Source organism: Carlito syrichta, unplaced genomic scaffold, assembly GCF_000164805.1.
Source record: "Carlito syrichta isolate Samal-C Ts95f unplaced genomic scaffold, Tarsius_syrichta-2.0.1 Scaffold274072, whole genome shotgun sequence".
Taxonomy (NCBI): Eukaryota; Metazoa; Chordata; class Mammalia; order Primates; family Tarsiidae; genus Carlito; species Carlito syrichta.
This window is the reverse complement of record NW_007218168.1, coordinates 58,630-82,761: the sequence shown is the minus strand read 5'-3', so window position 1 is coordinate 82,761 and position 24,132 is coordinate 58,630. Positions and strand designations below refer to the sequence as shown.

The 24,132-nt window shown below is 44.0% G+C and overlaps 1 protein-coding gene across 1 annotated transcript in view; it reads left to right on the top strand.

Annotated features, from left to right (window-relative positions):
• The window catches only part of EPHA1 (EPH receptor A1), a 122,508-nt gene that overhangs the window by 83,280 nt on the left and 15,096 nt on the right, over positions 1-24,132 (top strand). The window lies entirely within an intron of this gene.

Genomic DNA, 24,132 nt, shown 5'->3' with positions numbered 1-24,132 from the left:
TTCCTTTAACAAGGGCCACTGTTGACTTTCAGGAGCTAGGATTTTCCTATCCAATTCCCACCATCGTTTTAATGTCCTTTTGAGCTCCTGGCTAGATGCCCATATCTCCTCTGAACTTGTATATTTAGGAACGAAAGAGCTAGTGATAGAGGATGGAAACAAGGGCATACTAGTTATGGGTGTCTTATTTAGAGTTGCCTGCCTGGCAACAGTGCCAGACGGACAGTTATCTCTGCTGATTTCTGTGTGGTCTCTTTGATGTCCCCTACAGTGCATGACAGAAACTGCTTAGGGCCATTGCACAGTCTCCAAGAGATGCAGGATTTCTACTTGGTGTTTAATAGGAGAATTCTTTGCTTCGAAAGGTTTCCTTTCCTTCTAAATGGCTGTATGGGCCTGCAGGACCATAAGTGCATATTTTGAGTCTGTATAGATATTAACTGAAGGTTTACTTTCCAGTTGTAGGGTTTGGGTCAGAGCTGTTATCTCTGCCATTTGGGCTGAGATGTGTCCAGGCAGGGCTTCTGTCTTGATAGATTTAGTGAGACTTACCTCTGCATAGCCTGCTTTTCTAACCCCTTGGTGGATGAAACTGTTCACCAGTGAACCAAACATAGTCTGGGTTACCTAGTGGCAGGTCCTAGAGGTCCAGTCTGTTACTTTACACTTGTTCTATGGTCTCTATACATGAGGGTTGGCGTTTTGAATCTTCCTGCACAGGCATTAGGGATGCAAGATTTATGGTCTGACAAGTGTTAAAGTCACTTCTGAGCTATCAAGCAGCAGGAACAGACATTTTGTTAGGCAGCCTCCAGTGAGCCAACCATGCCCTTTTGTTTCTAGGACTCTTTGCACCTGGTGAGGTGTTTGCACTTCTAGTGGCTGCCCCATGATAAGCTTTGTAGCTTTTGATACCAGTAAAGCAGCAGCAGCCATGGCCCTTAGACATTTGGACCATCCTTGTGCCAGTGAGTCCAAAAGTTTAGACAGATGGACTACAGAGTGGGGGATTTGGTCCATCTTTTGTACTAAAACTCCAAGGGCCACCACCTGATTTTTAGCTACAGACAAGGGAAAGGGCTTATCTAGGCCTGGGATTCCCAGGGTGGACACAGAGGTTAAGACAGTCTGGATTGTATGGAAAGACTCTTTCCTCTCTTTGGTCCATTCAGGGGGCTCCGAGTCAGGCCTCTGGAGGAATTCATAAAGAGGCTGAGCTAGTACCCCATAGCTAGGGATCCAGATATGGCAAAACCCAGCCATGCCCAGGAAGGTTCAGAGCTGCTTTCCTGAACTTGGCAAGGTAAGACCAGATATGAGTGCTTTCCTTTGGGTGGAAAGAGAACAAGTTCCCTTGGCAAAGATGTAGCCCAGGTATGTAACCTGTGTTTGTGAAATATATGCCTTGGAGACAGTTATCCAATAACTCTTTTGGCTCAAAAATTTTAGGACCTGGGTGATAATTACCATCTGAGGTCTCCTTTGAAGGTCTGCAAATTAACAGGTCATCTACATATTGGAGAAGAGTTCCATTGGTAAGCTTTAGATCCCTGAGATCCTGGGCAAAGGCATTACTAAAAAGGTGTGGACTGTCCCTAAAACCTTGAGAAAGAACAGTTCGGGTATATTGCTGAGAGTATTGGATATATGGGTTGGTTCATTCAAAAGCAAATAGAAATTGTGGTCAGGGTGTAATGGGACACTAAAGCAAGCATCCTTCAGGTCTAGGACTGTGAAGGACATTGCTGTTGTTGATCTGAGCCAGGAGGGCATATGAATTAGGGACTATGGGATGTACGGGGTTTAACAATTAAGATCATGAACTTACCACTGTGCAATTGTGTGGACAGCAATGTATAAACAACCAAGTAAGGTTTCCTAAGCTTCATACATCAACATCTCACAGCTGTGTTCATGTTGATGTGTGGTGGTGTCTTGCTGATTGACATTCATTATTCTTCTTGCACGTTTTTGTGTGTTGTCGTGAGAACGTCGGGGTTCGAATGAGTGCGACAAACAAACATTAAATTTCTTGCTAAAGTTGGCAAGAATGGAAGTGAAATTAGGGACATGTTAGTCCAGGTTTATGGTGCTAATGCCATGAAGAAGATGGCAATGTACAAATGGATGACATGTTTCTCTGAGGAGAGAGAAAGCATCACTGATGAAGAGAAGTTGGGATGGTCAGTAATAAGCAGAACTGACAAAAACATTGCAAAAATTTATTCAATTGTGTGTCAAAATTGTCAGCTGACTGTGAGAAACACAGAATACCAAATAAATATCAACAGAGAAACAGGAAAATCTTAACTAAAAATCTTAGCATGAGAAAGGTGTGTGTAAAATTGTCCCAAAGGAGCTCTTGCATCACGACAGTGCACCAGCTCACACAGCACTGCTGTCTGTGAGGGAGGTTTCAGCCAGTAAACAAATAACTATTTTAAAACACCCTCCTTACTCACCTGATCTGGTCCTCAATGACTTTTTCCTTTACTTCTTCAGGAAATATTGAAAGGAAGACATTTTGATGACATTCAGGACATCAAAGGTCATAACGACCACAGCTCTGATGGCCATTCCAGAAAAAGAGTTCTAAATTGCTTTGACAGGTGGACTAATCACTGGCATCAATGCACAACTTCCCAAGGGGAATACTTTGAAGGTGACCATAGTGATATTCACTATGTAGCACTTTCTCTAGGATGAATTCAGGAATTTAATTGTCAGGCCTTATAATGGCACTACAGCCTCACTAATAGCTTTCAGGTCCTGTATCAGTTGATAACTCTCATTAAGTTTTTTTACTGGGAGAATAGAGGTGTTACAGGGAGACTGGTGTGGGTTAAGGAGACTGTGTTCTAGGAACTTGTCTACTATGGACTGTAGGCTTTTTTGGGCTTCCTTTTCGATTGGATATTGCTTCTTTTAAGGAAGCTCTGCCCCTTCCTTAAGATAAATAGGAGTAACAGTTATGGCTCTAACTGGAACTTCATGATCCCATACCCCAGAATTTTCCCTTTTAACAATCTCAGGAGGGATTGAGCCTGAGGTGTTAGAGCTTATGAGAGTTACCAAAATGATTCCCTTCTGTTCCAGTAAGACTAACAGTACCCAACACCTCAATAAAATCCCTTCCCTATAAGGCATTCTGGCATTATCAAGAACTTATGACTTATGACATACTTTTTTAAGATACAAATAAGAGGCTTAGAAAAATGGCATATCTGAGGCTTTCCGTCAACTCTAGTTATCCAGTTACTAAGCAGGTTTTGGAAGACTAAGATCCAGGGCAGGAAAGCAAACTGAGTGGGCAGCCCCCATGTCTATCATGAGAGTGGTGGGCTTCTCCGCCACCTCCATAGATACCCGTGGTTCGCCCCCCTATTATAGCGATGGTCCACTGGGGAGCTGCCAAGAACCTCAGGTACCACCAGTTAGATATGGCCATGACTTAGGGGCTTGACCCCTCTTCCCTTTGGGGTTGGGGGAAATCCCCTTTCCAATGGCCTCTCTATCCACATCTGTGACATAACCCAGGAGGGTTGGGCTTTGGGCATTTGCCCTGATGGCCTAACTCTCCATATTTGAAGCAAGTTCCCTTTGACATGGAGTTACCAGCAGGTCTCTCTCAAGATGGCTGCTGTCACATTACTGTGGCCAAAAACCTGACTTTTCTCTTTTTCTCTCTATTTTTTTTCTTCCTCCCTGGTCTGGTCTCAGTTATTGAAAATTGAGAAGACTGTGTTTAGTAGCTGGGTCAAGGGGGTCTGTGGTCCCATCTCTAATTTCTATAATTTCCTCCAGATGTTTGGGGCAGACTGGCTAATGAAACGGGTGTTGAGAACTATCTGCCCATCTGGGGAGTTAGCGTTCACATTTGTATGTTTCTTTAGGGCCTTCACTAGTCTGACCTGGGACAGAGCTGGGTTTTCCTTTTCCTCCTGTGTAATTTCCCACGCCTTGTTATAATTGATGGGCCTAATCATACACCTTCTCATTTCCTCTATTATACAGGTTATCGTAGGATTCCTCCTAAGTCCAAACTGCCCATTTGGTAATCCCATAATGGATCCCACTTAGGGATACATCACCCTCCATCTGGAATAAGGCATGGCCTTATTTTCAGCCTGCCACCTCAACTGCAGAGGCCCAGGCAGTGCTCACAATTCTGGTTTTTTTCTTCAAGGGTGCAACAAGTGGGGGATAATACTTGGATATCTCCTCAAGTTAGATCAAATGACAAAGTTGGTTTTGTAAATGCATCAACAAACTAACTAGGGTTCTCAGAGAACCTGCCAAATTTCTCTTTGCATAACCCCAGATGACTCACGGAAAAAGGGACATGCACTGAGAGGCGCTTCATGAAGCGAAGTAAGAGGCTGGTGAGCAGTGCAGAGTATGTAGTGAGTATGAGTGTAATGAGTATGAATGCTGAGATGTAGATGGCTGATGAGCAGGAGGGGAAGGGTGGCAGGGAGGGGAACAGGGGAAGAACATGGAGCCGGCAAGGTCTCAGAAGTGCTTCCTGAGAAATTTGACTCTGCAAGGGCATTTACCCTGGAGTCTGAGTCCCTTGGGTCTTGCAAGTTTTTTAGGCTTTGCTCTTGGGGCTTTGTATAACGGTTGGAAGACCGTGACACTGGAATTTCATTCCACTTTTTCTGCCTCTGGCAAAAAAGTTCTTTTTTTGAATGTATTTATTTATTACAGAATTGGAGGGCACAAGTGAGGACTTACTACATAAGCATGCTGCTTGCAGGTGAAGGTTGGCCTTCTAGGTGGACCTCACTCCCCCAGTAGTGGACCAGGTACCCTTTGTGTTGTCGCACGCCTCCCTCCCCTAGCAGTACCCAACAACTGCCGATCCCACCCTTGTGCTAATGTGACTAGTGTTCAGGTCCCACTTATGAGTGAGAACCTGCAGTAATCACTTCATTGTTTCTGTGATAGTTCACTTAGTATAATTGTTTCCACCTGCATCCAAGTTGCTGCAAAGGCCATGATTTTGTTCTTCTTTACAGCTGCATACTACTCCATTGTATATACGTCCCACATTTTCTTTATTCAGTTCACTTTCAATGGGCAGCAGGGTTGTTTCCATGTTTTTGCTATTGTAAATAGTGTAGCAATAAACATGCACGTGCAGGTGTCTTTTTGGTAGAGCGATTTATGTTCCTCAAGGTATATTCCCAGGAAAGGGATTGTTGGATCATAATTTTTATGGTGTATATGGTGATAGGTATGGATCCACTTATTTTGTTTTTTTAGTCAGAGTCTTACTCTGTCACCTAGGCTGGAGTGCAGTGGCACACTCATGGCTACCACATCCTTGACCTAGGCTCAGAAGATCCTTCTGCTTTAGCCTTCTAAGCAGTTGGAACTACAGGTACGCACCACCATATCCGGCTATTATTTTTTTAATTGTAGAAACAGGGTCCCACCAGGTTGCCCAGACTGGTCTTGAGCCCCTGGACTCAGGCAATTCTCTCTTCTCCACCTCCCAAAGTGCTAGGATTACAGGCATGAGCCACCACACCCAGCCAGTTTCATTCTACATGTGGTGGCTTTGTTGAAGATGAGTTGGTTGAGAGTTCGTGTTTTTACTTCTGGAATCTCTGTCCTGTTCTATTGGTCTGTATGCCTAGTCCTGTACCAGTATTATGTCATCTTTTATTGTAAATAAAACCTAACCAAGATGACATAATAAAATTCAATTTTAAATAAAATTTAAAGTCTGGAAGTGTGATACCTCCTGCTTTGTTCCTTTCACTGAGGATTGTTTTGGCTATTCGTGAGCTTTTTAGCTCCATATAAATTTCTGTACTGTCATTTCCAGGTCTGCGAAAAATGATGCTGGTACTTTGATGAGCTTTGCATTGAATCTGTAGAATGCCTCGGGTAGAATGGACATTTTGACAATATTGATTCTTCCAGTCCATGAGCATGGGATGTTTTTCCATTTCTTTGTGCCATCCTTGATTTATTTGAGCAGCATTTTGTAGTTCTTATTATAAAGGTCTTACACTTCTCTGGTTAGGTAGATGCCATTATATTTCATTTGTGTGTGTGTGTATGTGTGTGTGTGTGTGGCTATTGTGAATAGGATTGTGTTTTTATTTGGTTCTCTGCCGGCTTGTTGCTAGTGTATAAAAATGCAACTGTCTTTTCCATGGTGATTTTGTAACCTGAGACTTTATCAGTGCAAGTAGGCTTTTGACAGACACCCTAGGGTTTTCTAGGTATAGAATCATAACGTCTGCAGAGAGGGATAGCTTAAATTCCTCTTTTACTGATTTCCTTCTGTTGCCTGATTGCTCTGGCTAGGAGCAAATGAGTTCTAATTGGTGGGTGGCATTATGGTTCAAAATCCCATTGATTTTTCAAGTTTCTCATTTTCCAGTTCATATCGAGGCCAGACTGTATTGCAAAAGAAAATCATCTTTTTCTTCTTAAGGAGTTATGTGACAGAGTGTCCCGATGCTTTAATATATAACCTAGTGGAGTGTTCATGGAAACAGGAGCTGGTTCCTGTATCTAGGAAAAAAAAGAAGAATGAAGGGGGAATTGTTTAAAAAACCCCAACCTGACTTCTCGCCCATGAGAGTCACCTGAATACAACCAGTTCCCCTAGGGTAGAGAAAGAGAAAAAAAAGAGAGAAGATGGGCTCTACCTTTTGCGCAGCACACACAAGATCAAGAGTCACCTGGGCCATCCCCAGCACTGACTTCTTGTACAACCTGTCAGGCCAGGCATCCCCAGCCCCGTGTTCATTCTTGGTGTCTGCAGCCCCAAGGACCAAACCTGCCTGGGCCCTGTTCACTATAGAACTCCAGGACAAATTCCCACATTCACTGGAAGTGGGCATACACAACCCATGTCCTCTCAGCCTCACATGAGGTAGGTTTCAACCAAGAGAAAGCATCAAGGATTTCTAAATCCTTACCTGCCAGTGACTATTCCCTCTCTCACAAACTCCATTACCCAGATATGTTAACCAGCTTACAAGAGCAAACCCAGTGAGATGAAATAAAGAGGAAACCTGACCTGGGGGGAGGTTGGGACATTGACCCAAGGGCAGGCCAGGCCAAGTCTGCAGGCAGCATTTCTCACTACGGTAGAGATTGTCAGAGATATGTAGGAAGATTGTGGCCTTTACTTCGGAATGGAGTGTTCAAGTTGATGGGAACTTGGTGAGAGAGGACATGGAGTCAGAAATTGTGGGCCTCAGTCTTGAGGAGTCAAGTGCCTAAGGTTAGTTGGATGGAAGGAATCTAAGCAAGAGAGCAGAGATAGAGAAAGTAGTATTAAGTGAGAAGAGTAATGAGCTTATCAGATTCCCAGTATTCCTGAAGACTGGTGAACAAAGTGGTTTTAGAGATCTTATCTGATCCATATCAGTGGGATATAAATGTGTGTAAACCTCAGTAACGCACATACGAGGTCTTCTCACATGGGTAGATACAGAGAGACAGCAATGGCCAGTGCAATAGTCAAGGCATGGGGGATAGAAATACTGATAAACCATGAGGAAGTCGGGAAGAGGGAGAGTTGACAAAGGTTAGAGATGACTAGATTAGATATGTTTAGAGGAAAGTCTCCCATCCTCCTGAGGCTTTCAGACACTACAAGGTATAGGGGCAAGCCCTTGTCACTCCCACAAGTCTGCTGTCGTGGAGAACTCCAAGACCCCAGTTCTACTTGGTATAGGCTAGAAGTCCCACCACCTCTGCAAGCCACCTGTTAAGGTGAGCCAGAAAAAAAGTCTCAGCTGCAGGAAGTAGTGAGTCTGAAGCTGAGAGGAGTTTAGCTGTAGATGCCTCAGGAAGTTTTTGAGAAGACCCAGAAAACACAGAGGAGGACCTCTTCCCCTGTGAACCACCTGCAGCACAAAAGATCCTCACACCTCCCCCACTCCAGCTTCTTTGATAGGGAAAAGGAAGTATGAGGCCAGCAGCAGTTGAGAGGTAGCAATCAAGTAGAGAAAGGGGCAGACAGTTGAGCAGACAGTTGGGTTGACAGTTAGCCTCACAGTGACCAAATGAAGCAAAATGCTCAAGCCTTGCAGGAGAGCATTCAAACTCATCGGTGGCTGGAAAAATCCCACTCTTCAAGGTCCTGGCATTATCTCCAGAATCTATTACTGGGAGGAGGGATGCTCCTCTGGTGTGGGAAACAGGTTGACAGCGGGGCTCTTGTGTTCCTTTTTGGAAAGAATTTGCAAACAGACACACAGATTATCAAAACAAGCAAGTACCTTTATTGAGCAAAGAGCAGTACACTCTCAAGAGGGGAGAGTGGGCAGAAACATGCCACTGTTTTTGCCCCGAACTATTGTTGAGCTATAACTTTTATTCTTAGGGGCACTGAGGGGTGAGCTTTGGGGTTGATTTTCCTAGAAAAGAGTTGTCTTGTGGCTGGGTTACTGTTCCTCCTCCCTCACGTGGGGCAGGGGAGTTTTAGACCTTACAGGGTTATACCAGTACTGTCACGGTAGCAGGTGTGTGAAGGGAGTGGGAAGTTCCCCTAGGATAATTTTGTGCTAATAGTATTATAATGAAGGTAAAAGTAGGTTATTATTATCTTAGGTCAACCTTAGCTATTGGTGCACATGTTGCAGGGGGTCTCTAAACAAGTTCCTGCCTTGGTGATCAAGGATCAACCGCAAGCATCCTGGATAGAGGGACTTCTGTGCTGCAGGTGTATCTGATAAGAGTCTAACAGGTAGGTGTGAAGTTTCCTACAGCTAGGCCATCTTGCTTGCGGACATGAGTTGCATCAGCTGCTGCAGACATCAATGAGCTTGGAACTTTCCTACAACCTTAAAGTTATCCTATGGGAGGTCAATATTTAGAACTTTTAGGAATCGCCACACTACTTTCCACAGAGGTTGCACTAGTTTACACTCATATAGTGGACCTTGATCATCCAACATAATACCATAAGAAAATGACTGGCAGTGGTGGGAAACTATGGGGGGAAGGGAGATGGGATTAATGGTAGTAAATATCTCTCTGGGGACAGGGAGACACCTCTTATCAACAAAGGTGCCTGAATGAAGCATATTTGTATACCTAACCCTTAACTGTACCCCACAATAAAATAAAAATATAGATTATTAAAAAAAGTTATCCTAGTCTAACCTACCTACTCTCCTACCACCATAGATTAAGCCTCCCAGCAGAAACCATGACTTAAGCTACAGATGAGTCAAACTCACTGAGGAAAGCCTCCACGGGAGAATAGGTGAACTCTTTTAAATCATGAGTGAACCATCCCCCTGAGGAGGGCAGGTAAACACGACTTCTTCCGAGGGAAACGCGGATTCACAGAGATGGAAGGGAGGCCATGGCTCAGGGTTTTCCAGGTGAGTCAGAACCTGCTCCAACCCAGTTCTGAAAGTCACAAAGAGAAGAAAAATGAACAGAAAGGGAAACAGAGTCATCTTCTGGAGACGTTTTACACTTCATATTCCCGCCTGAGTGTGGAATTGTTCTGATGTGTGCACAAATAGGCACACATAGGGATGTTCCTTACAGTTTGTTTCTAATAGCAAAACTCTAGGGGAGAAAAAAAGAATGAACTACTTCATAGTTTCCAAATGAGTACAGTGCCTCCCCACTAGAAGATATTTAGGACATTTACGTGGATGTTTTTGATGATTACCATCCTAGCAGTTATTGCTAGCATTTATTGGTTGAAGTCAGGATATATCTACACAATGAAGAATTTTCCCCCATCCATCAAGGACTTTGGGTGTCCTGCCAGACATTAGTGTGGGTGAAAAACATCTGAGCCAAGAACTTCACTATATATAAACATAAAGTAATTTTTGCACAATTTGAATATACAATGACTTTTCTAAAAATGAAGCCATCAAATAAATTGAGGGACACTGGGATTTTGTTCACTTTGAATTTTTACCATAAGTTGTTCACCGTCTCAGAAAAAGCATGAAATTGATGGCGACATCACCCACAGTATTTAAATCAAGAATAAAACACACCTAAATCTGTCTGTATTTGGATTTGTCACATTTGTTTGCATCTCCATTTAGCGACAAGTGTCTGTCTACTTCATTATGTTATCTGCTACAGTGTGTCATTTATACATCAAATATGAGTCATTTATGCATCAAAATGCATGCTGTTTCCTTATAAATTGCCTTTTTACACTCTTCCATTGCAATTAAAATATCATATTAATTTTTAATCATTTTAGAAAAATTAATGTTATTTATTAATTTCACCTCAGCATAGTATGGGAGTCATTCCCCAATATTTTTTCAAAAGGGGGCAATGGTCTGGACACAATACCTTCAGTTAAATAACGAGGAGGGACCCAAAGAAAAGTAGAATTATGTTTTGGAGGGTGGGCCCCTTTAAGTATAGGCTTCCCCTGCTAGTAAGTGTTCTAGGATCCCATCAACATCAGTGTACCAGCTAGCGTTGCTATAAGAGGACGCATTCAGCTTCAGTGATTTTTTTTTTTTGGAGATTCAACACTTATGCCCATTTCCTGATGGATGATTTACCAGCATACCTGCCCATATTTCACTGAGTGTTCAGCAGTCTTTGACCCAAAATGGATGACTCCCATGCCCCACCCTCCAGCCCATTTCATGATGGATGATTTACCAGCATGCCTGCCCAAACTTTGCTGAGTGTTCAGCAGTTTTTGACCCAAAATGGCTTGACTCCCATGCCCCACCCTCCCTATTCACTCTGTTTTACCCCGAGTGACTTTATTTTGTTTCCTCACATGGAAAAAGTCCTCCAAGGGAAATGTTTTGCCAGTGTGGAAGAGGTGAAACAATAATGGCAGAAGCACTAAAAGGCATCAAAATTGATGAGCTCATAAACTGTTTTGAGCAGTAGAAAAAGTATTTCAATAGGTGTGTTGCATCAAACAGAGTACTTTGAAAGTGACTGAAGTTTAAACATGTAAGAATAAATACATAGCTTATTATAAATAATAATAAATAATAAATACAGAATTTATTATAAATAAATTCTGAGTTTTTTGGGGATCCCCATTCATACTATGGAATACCCTGCCCCAGTTTTAAAAATTAGCTACGTATATATGTACTGGTAGGGGAAAAGCTCTAAGATAGCTGAGTGAAGAAAGTTGTCTCAGAAAAATGTATACAGTGTGCACAACTGATATCCATTATGTAAAAATATATACACAAAAAACACATTATATACATAGAGAAAATGCATGGGGTGAAATTTTGAAAGTTTAAAAAATTAAGTAGTATGATGAGGTAGAATCAGGAATGGTAGTCAAGGTGGATTTCTGCTTTATTTGTAATGTTTGAACATGTACAAAGAAATCGTGTGTATTTATTACATCATTTAAAACTGCTAAAATAAAAAATTTTTGTAAAGAATTGCCAGGGAAAAAGTTGCGCCCAAACTTTCACAGTTGTCACCCAGTGTTTCTGGTCTGAAGTGCAGAGCAGCTTTCTACAGGAACAGCCACTCGGCACAGCAAGACCACCTCCCTGGGGACAGTATCCCCTGGATGCTGGGGGGACCTCACAGGGACCCGGCATGCCTCAGCCTCACTGGGTCCAGCCCGCAGCACCCTGATGCCCCACAACTCTGGTCAGCCATGCCGAATTCCTACATTTTTCTGCACATGGCACTTTGAGTTAGGGCCCAACCTAGTCCAGGTGGAGCCCTCCACAGAGTGGAACACCTCTGAGAAGCGAGCAGTTCAGTTCAGAGGTTTTGCTACCCCAGGAAGCAGCACTGCATCATCATTAGCCATACAGGTGGCCTAAAGCTTCACCTAGTGCTTGGGGCTTTAAACACAGTAGAGTAAGGTCAATTACTTTGCAGCCATTGAGGTAGAACTGAGTCAATTGGGGCCCCCACCCCTTTTCCAGACCAAGACTCTAAGAAGCATTAGAAGATTCCAGATACATAACAGAATGGGGGTAAGAGTGCCATAGGAGGGTAAGAGTGAACTCCTGGGTCTCGAGCCAAAACTGAAAAGTAGAGGACTCAAAGCACTCTAAGGCAGAAGTGGGCACCTCACCCCATGTGACTGCATCATAGCCATCGCTGGGTTATGGTCAGCAAAAAGCAGCCCCTCTCAGAGCTCATGATCAATATTAAGCACAACAGAAAAACTTGAACTCCTTTCAATAAGGCAGCCACAGCAATAGACCAGTACATTCATGTAACCCAGTGTGGAGGAAGAGGTTTTATACATGAAAGATCTATTTGTATGTAGTTATTTCCTCAGATCCCTGAGGCCTGGGGGACAGATGACACATCGCAATGGCACTAGGCTCTGTGCACCCTGCCAGGTTGGTCTGTGAGTCTGCAGACTCAGCCCTCCTATGGGCTTCCAACCCCCAGCCAGCTGTTCGGGGCTCTGCCCCATAGCTATTGTGCTGCCAGCTGTTGCTGTCCATCTCAGCTGTTGCTTGGCCTGCTGGCGACCAACCTCACCACCGGCCCTCTACAGTTCCCAGATTAGAGAATTGGTCTTAACTCCAAGGAATGTGTTCTTCCCATCAACTTTAGATAGCCGAGGCTTTAAGGAAACACAGACCCTTTTTTCCCATAGGAGACACACTTTAGATGGGTAGCTCAGGAAGTGGATATAGTGAGAAAGCATCCTTGGTAACAAAACCAGTGTCCCATTTTAGCTCATGCACCTTCACTCTCTCTCCAACCCTGAATATGAATTCCCTGACATCCAGGGACCAGTGAGGCAGCATTCTTTACTGCTCCTTTAGTTTTTATACAATCTAAACCTCAGAGTCCCCAGGACCTAGCCATAAATACCAGACTCCACATTAATAAGATTCCTGATGTCTACGCAGAGAGGAGAGAGTTAAATGCAGTGATTGAGTGTGAGTTCTGGTGCCAGACCTTCAGGGATTAATGACCACCTTGACCATTACCAGTTGTATAACCCTGAGCTAGTCATTTGGCCTTCCTAGATTTCAGTTTACTTATCAGTAAAATGAGCAAACCACATGAATTTTTATAAGATTGAATGGCAGTGTGTGGGAAGTGCTCTGCACAGTTCTGGTTTGTATAACAACAGCAAAAGAGCTACCAATGTTCTCTCCCAGGGCCACCTGGAGAGGTGTGCAGGAGAGGCCCTCATTCTAACTTTTCTACACAGCAGTGTGCATTTTAAAGGTTTATATAACGTCTCGTTTTAGCAGCGCCTTCTTATCTCTGACCTCTTTCATGGGAGAGTGAGAATTCTTCTGAAATTGTGCTGGATCAATTGTGACTTTGTTTCTGAGAACTTCAAGTAAATAGTACTCCTAAAATTTTAGATCTGAATGCAGGGAGATCGTATAGTCCTGCCCTGACTTCAGGCTACATCTTATTATCCCCACTCAAAGGCAAGAGACATTGAAAGACTTGCCTGAGGTCTCATAACTAGTAAAAGTGGGGGATCAAAGGCAAAGGCACTTAGGATTTACGCAATAAAATTAGGACATTTGGTCCCTTCCATTGCATGTTAGTGTCCATGGTTCTTGATGTCCAACTCTCTACCCTTTAAGTGCCAAAATAGTTTCTGTACAATAGTTGTGTTTTTCCAATGCTCTCCCCACTATCCAGTTACAATTAGGTACTTCACAAAGACTTGATAATAAAGGTAACAATAATTATGATAATGACAAGTAAATGCCATCCTTCTGTTATTCTGTTGGTTGGATTTTCTTTCAGTTTTGAGTATTGTAAAAAGACAGTGAGGGATATATTTCAAGCTGGAAAAAAAGTGATAAAGATTAAACAAATCCTCACAAGGAAATAAAAGATTAATAAAGAACTGAGTAAACTTCAGAGCCCCTCACAGACAAATACAACCTTTTGGCAGAAGGCCAGCCCAGCAGGGAGGACAGTGGGAGACACCCGCACTGATGCAGAGACTGGAAAGCAAAAGCGCTGTTGGAAAGTGACCTTTATTTTTAATCCCGGTAGACTGTTGGGAGATACAAAGGAAAATTCACATCACAGAGCAGAAGCAGAGAGCAAAACAGGAGAATGAGAAGAGCAGAATAGAACACATTAAACAGAGAAAGGGTTAGAAAAGTATAAGAACTTAGCTAAAATTTTTGCTCATTTTGTTCTACCCGGTGACAAGCAACAAAGGGAAATAAAAAGACTGACCTAGTCATGGGTAACTGTCCTTGGTATGCCACTCTTCCAAAAAAAAACAACACTCTAAATTCAAAAGCACCCCATGATGACTTAGTTTTTACACAAGGCACTGTGGGAGAACAGAGAAGAAGTCTACATTCCACCTCACGCCTCACTGCAAATCTTCCTAAGTGTTCCCTTAAGTACCTGGGTTGTTTTTGGTTTTTTAATCTTCTGTAGAGGCAGGGTCTCGCTATGTAGCCCAGGCCAGTCTCGAACTCCTGGTCTCAAGTGTTTCTCCCTCTTTCGGCCTCCCAAAGTACTGGGATTCCAGGTGTGAGTCACTGCACCTGGCCTATGGGGCTGCTTTTAACCAATGCTCTTCTTCTGAGCATCTGACATATCTCCATCGATTTCCTAACCTTCTCCCAACGATTCTCTTCTAGGACTTTCTGGTTTCCTGCCTCTCATTCTCCACTGCCAACCCTATTGTTCAAAGTCCCCCATCAGCCAAACAAAATCCTACTGCATCATCAAGGTCGCTAAAGCATTTGCCTGGGGGGCATTTATTCAAGCACCACTACTCTATTTTTTTCATTTTTATTTCATTTTATTTTTTAAAAAATTTTATTTCAATGACTTTAGGGAGTACAAATGATCTTTGGTTACACGGATGCATTGTATAGTGGCAAAGAAGCCTGGGCTTTAAATGTACTTTCCACCCCCACCTGTACACATTATACCCAACAGGTGAGTTTTTTATCCCTACCCTCCTCCTACCTTCCCCTTCCGAGTCTTCACATTGAAACTGGACTTTTTAAGACCAAACACGTAACTCTGTTAATCTGATTATAGGAGTTGGTTAACTTCCTTCACCTCCACATCTAAGCAGCCAACACACCCTTCAAGTGAAATATCACTCTTCCCCTCCCTCCTTCCACTCGCTGCCCAAATTTGAGCTCTTACTCTGTCTTCCCTGGGTCCTTGTCTCTCTGACTCTACCACCAGCCTCTGACTCTACCACCCCTTCCTCCATTTGGCCACCAGAGTTCAAAACCCTCCTCTGAGCACGTGGCTCCCATGTTCAAAATGTTAGACTCTGTAATCTGGCCATCTCCAGCATGAGCTCATCTCCCAACTCTCCCTCCTCATCCCAACCAGCCCACCACACAACCCTATACCATGCCTTAGACAGACGTCACTTTCCCATGTTGTACAGGTGTGGAGCTGTGGCCTGCCCAGGCCTGAAACAACTTTGACTGCACAGATGATTCTCTGCCACCCCTACGCAGTCTCTGACAGCCTGCTTTGAGCCCTGTCATCTCTCATTTTAACCAAGACAACAGCCGCCTAACCTGTCCCTGCTTTGTCCCCTGTCCCCTACCCTTGCCCTGCCCCGTCTATACTCCACATAGTAGACAGGCAGATCGCTTCACAGGTAAGTCAGAATATGCATCTCCTTTGACTGGACTCCCTACAATGGTCCCCATCTCACTCAAAGTCAAAGCCAAAGCTTTTTTTCTTTTTTTTTTGAGTTGGAGTCTCACTCTGTCACCCAGACTGGAGTGTAGTGGCCGCTCCCAGCCACCGCAGCCTCAACCTGCTGGGCTCCGGCGATTCTTCCACCTCAGCCTTCCAAGTAGCTGGCACTACAGGCGCGCGCTACCACGCCCGGCTAATTTTTTATTTATTGTAGAGATGAGGTCTCACCAAGTTGCCCAGACGGATCTCAAACCCGCGGGCTCAGGCAATCCACTCACCTCAGCCTCCCAAGGTGCTGGATTAAAGGCTGAGCCACCGACCTGGCAAAGCCAAAGCTTTTAAGATGGCCTGGAAAACCCTATGTACGCTGTTCCCCTCACAATGCCTCTCTAACCATCTCCCACCTAAAACTCTGGTCTTCCTGCCCTTCTGTGAACCCCAAGTTGGCCTGACCTGGGGTATGGGATATGTCTTTGGCCTGGGCTGCCCTTCCCTCCAATGATTTTTGTGGTTCATTCTCTCCTTCCTTCAGTTCTCTCCTCAAAACTCACCCTGTTGATATAATAGAGACTGCTTTGTATAATTCATACTCCCCTTCTCTATTTTAATTTTTCTCCAATATTTCTCACCATCTGAAAAAATTTATTTTATTTATTTATGTACTGTCTGTCTCCTCTCTTTGAAGTTATGCTCACTGAGGGAGGGGTTTGGAGTTTCTTTCTCTCTCTCTATTTTGTTGTTTACCTAGAACAGTGACTGATTCATAATAGGGGCTCCATAAATTTCTGTTGAATGAATGAAAAAAAGCTGCCTATTGAAGTCAATCTACCAGGCCCAACACAAAAGCCACCTTTTTTCACATTGTTGTCATCAAAATGAGCCTCCTGTATTTCTGTGGCTGTTGGCTTCTGCCTCTACCTTAGGGTTTGCCAGAATCACCTCCCACATGGGTGCTGTCCCCTCCCAGAGGTGCTCCTGGAAGGTAAATTGAACCTATTTAACATGTGAGGAAGCCCAGGCTCAAAGAGGTTAAGAAAAATGTCCAAGATCTTACACACAGAAGGCAGAAAGCAGAGATTCTATAGAATGTAGAGGCTGCTAAATAACATTTCCCTAACCCCCAGTGTCTCTCAAAAACAAAACTTTCTAAGTAAATTAAACTCCCAGTGCAATGGGTATCGAGTTTTAATTTTGGTCTAATATAGTACTTCCCAAGAATTATTTGAAAAAGAAAAAAAGGTAGGAAAGAAAGGAAGAAAGGAAAGAAGGGAGGGCGGGAGAGAGAAAGAGAAAGAGGAAGGGGATAAGAGGAGGAGAGGAGAAAGGGGAAGAAAAGAAAGAAAAAGAAAAAAGGAAAGGAACACGTCAGTCGCTTTATCTTAACCAGGGCTCTGCCCAGATGACATGGCATCTACAGAGTAAGAAGGCTTAATCAGAGTGTAGGCATCTCTCTAGCTCATAGACTAACAGACACATTGCAAATAGTGAGCACTCTTTTTTCCAGGTCAGTGCCTCCTAGATGACTCGGTCTCTGCTTTTTTCTGTGTGTCCAAAGCAGAAAGTCAGAAAGTCAGACAACATCATTGTGAGTTCCTCCCTCCTTTTCTTACCTTGACAGAAGGCTATCATTACTGGGATGACTAAGTCAAGTTAAGAAAGTTACTTTCTAGCCTAAGAGCATATCATCTTTATAACAATAGGAATATATGAAAATCACTGTCACTTTCATATCGTGTTGATAAATATTCCCATGATATTCTAAGATTTTATAAACAGAAATTATCTGTGGCTAGCACACCTGGAATTTGAGGATACAGATGAAGTTATCAATTTGTCCCACTAGGTGGCTCTCATATTTTATGACCCATGACCTGGGTCTTTTCCAAACTCAGGGATAGATTGGAAAATGTGTACATTAATTTCTTAATAGAAGTGGTTGTTATCTGTATGTACAAACATGTATGTTTCTTGGTGCATAAATTTATAATAGTCGCAGTCTGACTAGAACTTGTTAGAAGAAATTATAAATTGCCCCAATAGAATTCCTTTATAAATAACTTCTTCAAAACAAAATTTTAAAGAATCCAGTCTCTGCTAATTAAGAGGTCCCATACTTATCAAATACTTCTATTATAGGACAACAGGATAATATTACCTCCAAACTGTAGGACCCGTAACTTCAAACAGTAAGTGGGGGTTAATCCAGTCTTCTTTGCAGCACTTTGCAAAAGTTAGTTCCCCAGAACTCCTAACCTAGACTAGAAATAAAATTGTACGTTTTTCAAATAAACTATACTAACCTAATCCAGAATACAAAGCTGACGGTCTATACCAGCCCTCTCCTCTCTTATGCTAGCTAAACTAAAATTGACTTCAAAACATGGTTGACTCACCCCTTTCTCTTCCCCTCCTGAGATCTAACCGGAGAACTTTTTGACAAGGACCAAGTTATTGCTGTGCTCCCGGGGGATTCTGGTGTTTTAACACTTGTCTCAACCTGTTCTTATTAAATTTCTGACATGCCCCAATTCACTGAGACACATTTGTTCTCTTCCTTTCCCTCCCCGCCCCCCCCCCGCTTCTACCTGCCCAAGCATTAATGCAGCATATTAATTTCTCAGGCTAGCAACACTATCTTCTCAGGCAGTCAAGCAAACAAGTTAAGGTAGAAACCCAATGATTTCTCGTGAGACACACACAAACATTATCACAAGGAATTTTGAGTCACAGCCTCTTCACGTGACTAACCTTCCATATTTTCATTTCTCCACTCCAGAAATCAAATGAAATAACAGGGCAATTGTGAATTGGCTTTATGTTTACTTTGGTGTGAGAGCTGTTCAGAACAGGGGCAAGGAGGGTGTTGAGATAAAGGCTGGGATGGAATGCATAACCCCAAGTGAGTTCCCACATGACCCCCTTTTTCTCTCCTATCAGCTCTGGAAACAAGCCCGTCTCGCTCCCTGAGCTGTTACATTCACTCTTCAACTTCAGCTTCCTTTTCTGTGTCCCACACTAGAATGCAGAGCAGGCTCACAGCTTCTCCACTACCTTCTTGCCTCTAAAACAAACAGTATGCTTTAAAGACTCTTTAATATTGCAGAGATACATACTGGATTTAAAAAATAAGTTCAGGGAGACTTGCAATATGCCCTGAAAGTGCTAGAGTGGTATTTATTTTCATAATGTATCATAATGTAAAAGGATCAAGAGTGATCTGCCTTAGCTCTTTCTTTAATCTCTTCTCGCCTCGTCTTGAGATCCAAGCTTCAACCAAACATTGCTTTTAATCCAGAGCTGATGCTATTCAGGGTCCTTCTTCCTTCAGCAGACTTTACCCTTGATTATCTCAAATCTATCTTTCAAATAAACCTATACAGGAGGACACAAAAATAAAAAATACCCTTAAGTTGCATGGTGGTATCCAGAGCTTTTACTTACATACTTTCTCATACTTGGACTTGCCTCATACGCTGTGAGGTAGGTGTTTATGACCAACATCTTTATTACCATTTCCCCCATTTTGCAGCTGAAGCTCAAATAAGCTAGGTGCTTTGCCCAGGATCACATGGCAATGAAGTAGCAATACTAAAACCTTCAAATAGATAACTTTGCTTCTGACATCTCAGAGAAAACTGCCTCTGTCTCCAAACGGTTTTATTTCTAGCCTGAAGACTCAGCTACCTAAACAATGTTGGGTGTCTTCCTCTTAGCAAAGTGATCGTAAGAAGGGAGGACATACAGGGTTGGGGTGGGTAGTATATATATAACCTGGGCCTGTGGCACTACTCACAGACCACCTCTGCATATAATCAATTAGAAAGCTATTTGAGTCAGCAAAACCTCTTCCTTAAAAACGAAAATACCAACTAGACTCAATGGCTCACATCTGTAATCCCAGCCACTGTGGGAGGTCAGAGTGGGAGGACTGCTTGAGCCCAGGAGTTGGAGACCAGCCTAAGCAGTATAGAGAGCCACCTAGTGGGAAAACCAATATTAGCCAAGTATGGTGGCATGCACCTGTAGTCCCAGCTATTCAAGAGGCTGAGGTGAGAGGATCGCCTGAGCCTAGGAGTGCAAGGCTGCAGTGAGCCGTGATCATACACTGTCCTCCAGCCTGGACAACAGAGTGAGACCCTGACCCCAAAACAAACAAACAAACGAAAAACAGAAATACCTTTTGGGAGGATTAAGCTTCTCAGAGATACACAGACAATCCAGATTAACCATGGGAGTCACCCGGTGCAGTAACTCAAATGTAGAACATTTAACAACTGGTCAAGAGGTTTTCAAAAAGGTGTACTTCATTCAATGGAATGCAACACAGTAATGAGGATGAATCAACACACAACCGTAGGAATAAATCTCACAAACATAATGGTAAATGAAAGAATTCAGACACCAAAGTAGGCAAGTCAGATGACTGCATTTCATAAAGTTCAAAAACCGGCAAACCTAATTAATCCATGGTGTTTTAAATCAGATTATTTGTTACCCTCGGGTGGGGTGGAGGAGGGGTAGTCAAACAAAAGATAAGCTGTTCCCTAACACATTTGCTTCTTGAAACGGGGAAGAAGAGTTAGGCTCACAGGACAGGGAGTCGGACAGAACTGGGTTCAAATCCAGATTCTGCAACTGACTTTGACAACTCCCTGTGTTTGGATTTTTCCACCTATAAAATGGAACTAATAATACCTTCCTCAGAAGGTTGCTGTGAGAAGTAAATGAAACAATGTATGTAAAGTGCCCCAGCAGCATGCTTAGGTGTGGTCATAAATGGTAACTATCATTATCCCCACCCTTGCTGCCTGATGGTAAACCAGGATCAGAGAACAGATAGGTAAGCGCACAGGCGAGAAGGAAAGGGAAGGACCACGCTAGGCTTGCGATCAAAGACATGCAGAATCCTCCAGAATGCAACTGCAGAGAGCTGTTTCTTCCCTTCCTTCTGCCCACACAGTCTTGTGGATCTCACTGCCTACAAGTGCAGGCTGGCCCAACACAGCCAACAAAGCTGTTTTGGTCCCACCCATGAGACTAAAGCCCTTACTAGTGGACCTGATACTAGTCTGATTAATGATTTTGCACTAATGCTCTCATAGTGGTTGCTAGCAGCTTACTGGGTTGTCCTCCTGGTGATGTAAATTGCATTTTAACCAGCTTTATGGATATATAAGACCATGCCTACGTTCAGTGTAATTTCACCTTATGCCAGGTCAGAAAAGATCCAGGCAGTGGATAAAAAGGGGCAGTATGAAAAGGATAGTGTTAAAGTCTAGCTGCCAGAACAAGCCAGAGCCTAAGAGACTTTTCTTCCTACTACAGAGTGAGAATGGGCCAGACAGATTAAGGGAAGTGTCATCCTCTGGGAGGCCCTGTCAGCAAACAGGCCTATGGCTCCTGGGAGACCAAAGCAGAGGAAGAATTCGGGGGTTTGATTTTGTAGAGCTAAATGATGTCTCAGAACATCTCTACAGGGAATAGTGCTCAGCAATGAAAAGGAGAAACAGCTGATGCTTGCAATGACGGGGGTGGATCTAGGGAGCATCACCCTAAAGGGAAAAAGCCAGACTCCAGGGACTCCAGGAAATTCTGGAAAGGGCAAACTTACCTACACCGACAAAAGGCCAAAGACTGGGGGTGGGTGTGGGATTGATTAAAGGAGCACCCAGAAACATTTTTTTAGTTGTGAAAGTGCTCTGTCTCTTGAGTGAGGTGGTGGTTACAAGGGCATATGCACTTGTCAGAGTTCGTTGAACTGTGTACTTGGAATGACAGCAGTTTTTTTTAATGCAAGTTATCACTCAATAAAGTTGATTTTGAAAGGAAAAAAAATAATGTCTTAGTCTTAAAGGCTGTTCCGCTGGGAGCCTGCAGAACTTCAGCCAGTCCTAACTGCCACCATTGTTTTAGCAAATAACATTTGCTCAGGACTTTACATGTAATGAAGCACTTTCTCCTCTTTTGATCATTATACCCATTCTATGATATGATTAATCCCATTTTATAGCTAAGAAACAGAGACACAGAATGTCTAAAGAAACCAGTTGAAGACTTCTAACTCAGAATCCTGATATCTTTCCACTGTCCAAGACCACCCTAGAAATGGGTGATCTAAGAGGTCATCTAGGTCTATGGAAACTGAGATCCATAGAGTGTTGATAACTTGACAGAAGTTGTGCTGCTAGTAAGAACAGAGCCCCAAATCAAAGACATGCCTCCTCTCACGACAAACATGGGAAGGAAATGTCCTGAATAGACACAGAAAGTGGGTGTTCATTCCCACTTGTGAGACTTTCTGACCAGGATAGAGAATCAAGCCTTAAACAGGAGCAAGAGTTCTCTCCAGGGCTCTAGACTCCACCTCTCACTGCATGGAGCAGCCTCCCGCCTCCCCCACCCCCAACTCCCTTGAGTCCCAAGGGTCTTGTAACTTTAACAAACTACAGCAACGAGCACATGCATTACCTCACCACGGTCTGGCCTATTTCCCAGCAGCAATTGTCCAAAGCTTGCTCCATTTCCCCCCTTCTGTTGGCTTTGCACCCTTTGCCCATTCCTCCCTGCTGAAATCACAAAGCCGTGACCCCGTCGAGCCAGCGGGAGCCTCCTCCTCCTTCCCAAAGTCTTTAACATTAGAAAAGAGGCCCCTGGTGCACAGCCTGTCTGTCACAGGCCACAGCCTACTGTATACATATTTTTAAGGTGTGTGTGTGGAGTAGAGGGAGAGGGAGGGGAAAATAAACACAAGGGAAGACAATCTTGGGGGAATCACAAGAAACAGTTAATGGTGGTTAACAGAAATTGGAGGGTTGGAGGAGAAAGGGTTCTACTTTCCATTTTGTTTCTGTCTGCTCAACATGAATTTTCTAACATGGATTACATGTATTTATGCCAACAGGAATAGTCTAAGCCAAAAAATTATGAGCCGTGTTTGTCATTTACTTATTTATATTTAAAAATGGGAGGGGGACCCAGAAACATTAATTTTTCAAAACAAAAAAACACCTATAATTCACAACCTCTCTTTCCCACAGTGACCCAAACAGGCAGTCATTTAAATGACAGAACAACTGTGAATGATTCACCCCAATGGGATGGAGCCAGGGAGGGGTGCAGGGAGGAGAGGCCAGGAGTGGAGCCTCCAGCCTGTTCTTCAGCAAATGCATCACTCCCCTTTGAGCCACTGCGGCCCCTGGGTGCACCTTGGTTGAGGTCTGCTTCTGCCAGTCATTGCTGTGTGTGCTCCTTTATTCCAGGGCCCCCAGCATTCCCCAGACTAATGGCTTGCATCGGGCTGGGATTGTCTTACTCTTCTTCGGTGCTTTCAGAGCATAATGCATACATATCAGAAATGGAATAAACACTTATTAAATAGAAAATAAGGCAGCCGGGCTCGGTGGCTCAGCCTGTAATCCCGCGCCTTGGGAGGCTGAGGTGAGTGGATTGCCTGCGCCTGCGGGCTCGAGACCCGCCTGGGCAACTTGGCGAGACCTCATCTAGTTCCAGCTACTTGGAAGGCTGAGGCGGAAGGATCACCGGAGCCCAGTGGCTCGAGGCTGCAGTGGCCGGGAGCGGCCACTGCATTCCAGTCTGAGAGAGAGTGAGACTCCAACTCAAAAAAAAAAAGAAAAAAAGAAAGAAAGAAAGTAAGGCAATCTACGAGAGGATAGGAAGGCACATGGCTCGACACTACTAGATAGAGTTAAAATATCCTCTGCCACCTGAGCCGGAAACATCATCCCTCGTGTCTCTCTGTAAGTGCATGGCAAGGTTCAACCCCCTTCACATGTTTATCAAGACCTTCCCTGCTCTGGCCTGCACTTGCCTTTCTGCCCTGGCTCCCAAGACAAATCCTGCACCCCAGTAGTCAAACTGGTCCATTCACCACTCTGAGTGCACCTTGGGGGCTCCCTGCCTTCAGGCCTTGCTCACGCCTTTCCCAATCTCTGCCACTGAAAACCCAGGTCACACCATCTTCTCCCTGACAACTCACCTAACGTGCCGGGCTGGCTGGGCTTGCTTCCTCTTCTAACCTCCCAGGTGCTTCCTTAAGAGTTGTACCCGCCTCCCATTGTGGTAATCTAAGCCTTTCCTACTAAGGCATGAAGACACGTCTCTTACCCCTGCCTTTCCGGGTGTCTACTACAGTTCTGGGGCCTGCAGAAGGGAGCGAAAGGAATATAAGGGTGTGGTTCGAGTCAAAGGTAGAATTAGGTTAAAAGCTGGATCAAGACTGGGTTGGGTCGAGGATCCGAATTGGGAAAGGATTAGTCAATTCCTAGTTCCACCCACTAGGCGGCGCCGGCAGTCTCATTCGGGTCAAGACGCCTCCGGTGTGTGAAGTTTATTACCTGTCTAACAAGTTTCCTTCCTTCCTTCCCTACTGTCCCTTTAAGAAGGTGAACCAGGTGAGGCCGGGACTCCGCCCCCGGGGCTGGCCCCGCCCCCCGCCCCCGCCTGGCTCGTCCCGCCCGCCCGCCCGGTCCTTCGCGACCTGGCCCTGCCGTCCCGGCCGCGCTCCCAGGT